At 32.9% G+C, this 6,995-nt stretch overlaps 1 non-coding gene across 1 annotated transcript; it reads right to left on the bottom strand.

Moving 5' to 3' along the window:
• Positions 1 to 6,207: 6,207 nt before the first annotated feature.
• On the bottom strand, positions 6,208 to 6,314 carry LOC141710309 (small nucleolar RNA R71). Its single transcript, XR_012570836.1, has one exon. It is a non-coding gene; the product is annotated as a small nucleolar RNA R71 (small nucleolar RNA).
• Between the last annotated feature and the right edge of the window lie 681 nt (positions 6,315 to 6,995).

Genomic DNA, 6,995 nt, shown 5'->3' with positions numbered 1-6,995 from the left:
CTACACCATCCACAACTCCTGCCCAGCCTCCTTCGATTCCACCGGCCAAAACCCGAAGTTTTTCAGCGGCGTCACCGGAAAATGACACCTCCTCCAAAAACACGATCAACCTTGACGATTAATATGTAAAATCGAAGATCCTGAGTTTTACAATCAATCCCAATACCCAACAACAATCAAAACAACACCAAAATCACAAAAAAACGAATTCAAAATTTCTAAAAACCCAAGAACTCGGGAACTACCTTCCCGGGGTTATACGAACCAATTAACCCTGCAAAATCATTCCTCAACTTGAAATAAAGCTATATAACTTATCAAAACAAACAAACGATTCTTAAATCACAACCGCCTAATTCAAGCATAAACCCTAAAAATCGAATTAAAAATCAAATCAACAAAACACCAAATTGATAGTATGAATAGAAAGTAGAGATCAAGAGGATTGTTTTGGTTACTCACATGATCAAATCAGACAACAAAATCACTTCCAAATCTAGGGATTAATTCTCTGATTGTTCTTCACCAACACAACCTATTTCTTGATTTTCTGAATTTTTTAATTATAATTAACTAATTAATTAATAATAAATCAGGTATTTATAGTACTGAAAATAATACCCCTAAATAAAATTAAGGGGCTAATTACATATCTAATAAAAATATTTGGCCCCAATTTTTATAATTTTTGGGTATTAATAATGAATTTTTAAATATCCAATAAATATAAAATAAATGCTAAAAATTCCCAAAAATTATGAATATTACAAAAATGCAAACAAAAATGATGTATGATAATTTCATGATCATATAAAAATAAAAATGTGATTTTTGTGGGGCTTTTGGTACCCGAAAGGGTCCGGAAACGTCATTTTTCACGAAAAAAGGTAAATTTGTAAAACGTCTAGGGGTTCAGAATAGCGATATGGTATAGGTCGTTTTTGGCAAAAATAGGGCCATTATTTTTGTTTGAAATAGGGGCTTTTAAAACACTGTTTAAGCTGTACGGGTTTTGGTATAAAACTTATAACTTACGATAAAACACTCAATAAATATCCAAAACACGTTCGGATCAAAACAGACAACACGTAGCACATAGCAATTAGGGTTCAACGACTCAACACAGTTAATCACATAATAATACATATAATTTATCTTTATTATGAAATAATACAAGCGTAATTTTCTCGGTTGTTGCATTATCTCATAAGGAGTGGATTTGATGGCATAGTGGAAATTTGTGTTGTGCCAGAATTCAGCTAGTGGCATCCATTTGGACCAATCATGTGGTAGGGTATGACATATATATCTTAGGAACCCTTCCAAATATCTGTTAAGTACCTCAGACTGACCATCTGTTTTGGGGATGATATGCATGTTAGTGTTTATTCCCTAGAGACAACACTATAATATTTTAGTTAAAGACATTTGGATTATTAAAGTTTATGTTCTACGATTATTCCTTTTATAACTTATTATGTCTTAATTTACTGCGATATAAATGTTAGATTAATAAATGTCCTTGGAATATGATATGAATTCCATATCTCTAAGTGCGTGACTTAAAAATGAGATTACGAGAATTGTATCAATATTCCTAAAGGTCCCTAGTCGAGTATTATTATTAAGGGACATTAATAATGCATTAAGACTGGTGTGTTTGTTGACTGATGATTATATCTCATTGATCATAGGTTTAGTGATACTAAAGTAAAAAAAGATGGGCAGATATAAATGTACATGGTGCTGGATAGACCCAATGTGAAATTCTACATGTTAGTTGTGCAATAAGTAATGTTTATTGTGATAATGACGTAATAGTCCTTAGACTTGAAATCATTATATTTTTATACGAGAATAAATGTACTTTGATTACATTAAAAATTACCTTTGACCGGGGAATGATAAAAATGTATTTCGGGTATATTATGAAACGTATGAGAAATATGAATGATATATAACGGGATTTAACCCTCCTAATTTTAGGTCTAATATTATTGGTCTTTTTTGTGAGCTAGACTATGAAATGCATGGTCACGCTCAAATGTTGATTTGATGTGATAGTCTACTCATTGATCAATGAAACCTGAATTATACTATGATGAGGATGATACATTACATGCCTCTAGTTTAATCTATAATATATGGTTAAAAGGATTATATTACATTGTATATTATTCACGAAAGGTTTAATCGATCACCGATTTAATTATTATTATGTGGGTAGCAATTATGTATTACTAGATGCTGCTCATTGTTTACGATTTTAAATCTGATTTAAAATTCGTTGCCAACGTAATAATAAGCTACAGAGTCACACACAATGAACGCTTGAAGGAGAAATAATTTAATTTAAATTAAGTAATTTCATTTTATTTATGATATTAATTAAGTATGGCTTAATTAATTAAATAAATAAATATGAGATATTACTTAAACTAATTCTGAAATAAGTTGTTAATTAATTAAGTGTGACTTAACTAAATAATAAATTGGGATTTCAGATTAGTATTAATTGTAATTAGATTATAATTAAAAAAACACATTCCTCTCTCTCTCTCTATATATAAACTCTTAAAGTTTCTTTAAGGTAAAGATTATTAATATGAATTAAATATCTATTTTCGCATGGATAATGCGTAGGGTTTCGATTTTATACTTGTTTTAATTTAATTTTAAATCATTTATATTGCGTTTATGTGCGCGAAACCCTTCAATGGAATCAGATCAATGGCATCAAAGCTACTTGCGACAGTGTTTAATTTGTTTATGTGTTTAACCGTTTTTGATATACAAGCATGTACGTGATTTGTCATGTTTTGATGTTGATATAATATGTTTGTATATATATGGTTTGAATATACGATATTCATGTGAGTTATATAATCATATGATGATTATATAATTTGTATGTATACTGATATATATATATATATATGATTTATGTTTGTTCTTATTATGAGAATCGTATTAGATACGGATTCTGAATCAGATGTTGCAGATTCTCTGAAATCTGGGTCTAGTATCCGATTTTCGAGAACGAATACCCTATTCGATAGGAAATCGAGCGTCTGGAAAAAGGTGATAGCTAAAGATATCATCGACTCGTCTGTAAGGCATTTGACGTTGTTTACTGCCTGTAAACAGCGATTTTATATTTTCAGAATTTGATTCTGATTTTTTTGATTTTTTCCATATTTTATTTTTATGATTAGATCATAATGGGTATGATATGTTAAGATCAGATTATGTGTTTTAACATGTTCTTAAGTATTAATTGAGCATGGTGGATGGTTATGGCTTATGACTTTAGGTTAATGGTTTTGGTTTTTTTAAATACGGCTTGCATGTCGTTTGATCTTGTAATTATTCAATCTTGAATGTAACTCGAGCTCTTCTTGTAAGTTAATTAGATTAGATTTTATATTTTATTAATGTAATATAGATGAAGACTTAAAGATCAAGGAAGGACATTCCCACGGAGGCTATCTAAGGAAGCAATACAAGGAAGAGATAACTCAAGAAAATAAGACATGTAATAGTTAGCTATTGATTTTACCATATGAAACACGAAATAAAATACTAATCTTCTTTATTTCTGACATGGGGCGATTTTGTCAATAGCATGTTCATTGAACTTGTAAGGTTGTGGGTTTTAAGAGAGACCGTTATGACTCACTCACTACCTGCAAATCAAACCATTGCCGAGTATTGATTTGAAGTATTTTATTCAAGAAAAAATTAGGAATCTCTTTATAATGTGATCATGATCATTTCAATATTAACAAAACCACAAAATTAATATTAAGTTGATCAGATGCCTTCCAAAGAGTTCAATGTGTTAACCCTAGATGAATAAGGAGTGGGTTCGCCAAAGCGAAGTACTCCCATCTATCGTGGGAGATGTGTTGAAGTATATTGATACTTTTTGACTATTGGGTTTGACTTAACTAAGTTACCACAATAGGATTGTAAATTTAGAGGCATGAAGTTTGATGAGATTTATTAGATAAATATGAACAAATGTTATTCCACCAAGCTATCCAAAAGTTATATTATTGATATAATTGACATATGTTGTCTATCTAAATGATTATGTATTAGGAAAAAAGCCAAAGTTGACCTAACACATGGTGAAATATGGATCTTGGCTCACTAGAAATGATATAAAAGATATTCCTTACGAATTAATAGTTAGGTTTATTGATTTGATAAAAATAGTGGGAGATTGATAGGTGGAATTAATATCCACTTGGAACGCTTCATATCGGCTTATGTTGGATGTTTTGGACTCAAGTATGTGGTGTTTTTAATATGTTTTATGTTTAGTTGTTACAGGGCACTAGTCAGGAGGAGGAATTGAGTTTTACAATGATTTTATGCTAATAAGAGGTTAGGAATGGAGTCTCGGAAGATCGCACGAAGAAAGGAGCACAAAATAACAAAAATTAGAGTTTTTGTCAGAAGGCAGGCACGCCCGCGCCTGAAGCAGGGCGGCCGCGCCAGGTGTTCCAGCAAGGCAGCGCGCCCGCGGCAGTCTGTTTCTGCAGAATCCTGTTTTTATTACGATTCTAATTTTCGGAGAGTCCAGATCAACTTTAAGAAGACCTAGAGCACACGAGACTGCTAAGGAGAAGAAGAATTAGTTTCATACTTTTTTATTATTCGATTTAGGCGATACTTTTGGATGCTTATTTTTTCTTTGTTCTAAACCCTATTACTTTTATATTCTATCATAGTATTCTGAACTTAATTATTATCATATTTTCATTGGAACCCATGGTGATAATTTGTTCGATCATGAAGTAATCGTTGTCATGGAGTTCTAGTGGATTTACTTAAGGATTTCAATAGTTGATTGTCTAAATCTTTAGTTTGTGGTGATTTTGATTTCCTAGTTTGGTTGTGCTTATTTGTCTTTGATGTGTAGCCAACATCTAAGATTGTTTGTTAATCTCTATTGAAGCGACAGTGAATATAGAGGTTTAGAACTTGCCATGCTAGCATAGGTTTATGTATGAATTGACATGCATAATTCGTAGTATAATTTTAACCATCTTACACACCCTATGTAATCATAATAGATAACTTGCTCTTCAACCGTTATGTTTTCAAATCTTATAGACATATAGGGTCTAAGCATAATTGGTGTCTACTTAACTTCTATCTTGTGGATGCTTAGTAGTTGGGTATACGTATATCAAAGATAGCGTATACTAGTTTCATGTTATCTGATTAGTTATCATAACCATCTCATACTATTGATAAGAACATAAACTTTGAATGAAATATTTAATGAAGTTAGAATCCTATGTTTTATTCTCATATAAGTAATTCACTTTTAATCTCTTAGTTAATGCATGCTAGTATAATCTCTTAAGTAGTTAATTAACTCAAAGTTACTTGTCTTAGTTGTGAACAATAATCTTACATTGTTGCATAAGTGCATAATCTGAACTTAACCTAAACCAGTCTCTATGGGAATGAACTCGACTTAAATCTTATACTACTTATGATCACGTACGCTTGCATGTATTTTCGCGTGTGTTTTAGTGCGAACAAGTTTTTGGCACCACTGTCGGGGATCAATGTTAAATTTTAGTTTATGTGTTTGACATCAGTGGTCATTAAAGATCACTAGCTCGGATTATTTTACTTATAAGGTTACTTTGTTGTGTTTCAGGTACCCTAGAGGGCATGTATGCGAACACGTTCTCAATCTCGTAAGAAAACAATTGAATGAGATAAAATAGTTGAAGAATTGGAAGAAGAGGTTTTTGAAGAAGTTGAAAAAGTTGAAGAAGAAGTGATCATTATAATGGGAGAACCAGCAGCAGCAATGAAAGCGTTGATTGATTATTCTCAACCAAAGATCAATGACATTCAATCTAGCATTATCAGGCCAGCTATTGTAGCTAATACCTTTGAGATCAAGCCTAGCACGATTCATATGGTACAAAACTCAGTCCAGTTTGGGGGTTCTCCAACCGAAGATCCCAATATGCACATTAGGGATTTCATCGAGATCTGTGACACCTTCAAATTCAATAATGTTTTGAAAGATGCTGTAAAACGGAGACTTTTCACATTCTCTCTGAGAGATAAAGCTAAGAGCTAGTTGCACTCTCTATTACCAGGTTCTATTGCGACATGGGAGGATCTTGCTCAAAAGTTTCTTACTATATTCCTCCCTATGGGAAAGCAGCTGCAATCAGGAATGCTCTTACTCAATTTGCACATCAATCGGGTAAATCTTTATGTGAAGCTTGGGACCGCTACAAGGAGATGCTTAGGAAGTGTCCTCATCATGGAATACCTGATTAGATGGTGATCAACTGCTTCTATAATAGGTTGGGAGCACAATCAAGACCTATGCTCGACGCATCATCTGGTGGAGCTTTATGGGCTAAGAATTATGAGGAAGCTTATGAGTTGATTGAGATGATGGTTGCGAATATCAGAATCAAACTCAAAGGCTACCACAAGGTAAGGTAGCAGGAATTCTGGAGGTGGATACAGCTACAGCTATCGCTACTCAGCTAAAGGCGTTAACTATGAAGGTTGATTCTCTGACCAACTATGGTGTTCAACTGATAATGAGTATTTGTTAGCTTTATGTTGGATCGCATGTGACGGAGCACTGTGCTATATCTAGTGTATCAGCTCAGTTTGTGAGCAACTTTCAGAGGTCACAGTAGCCTGTTCCTGCTACTTATCATCCTAACAACCGCAACCATCCTAACTTTACCTAGAGCAATAATCAGGGTGGAATGCAACAGCCACAACAGCCTTATCAGCAGTTTGGAAACAAGCCTTTGAATCCTTCTGGTTTTCAACAATAGTATGCACCAAGACAATAATTTCAGCCACAGAGAGTGCAACAACAATCTCATGTAGGTGTCGGTCAATCTTCTAATGAAAAATCTGAATTGGAGAAGTTGAGGCTTATATGCAAAAGTCAAGAGATTTCTATCAAGACTTTGGAGAATCAAATA

The sequence above is a fragment of the Apium graveolens genome, chromosome 2, assembly GCF_009905375.1.
Source record: "Apium graveolens cultivar Ventura chromosome 2, ASM990537v1, whole genome shotgun sequence".
In the NCBI taxonomy this organism is placed as follows: Eukaryota; Viridiplantae; Streptophyta; class Magnoliopsida; order Apiales; family Apiaceae; genus Apium; species Apium graveolens.
This window is presented reverse-complemented; position numbering and strand designations above follow the sequence as displayed.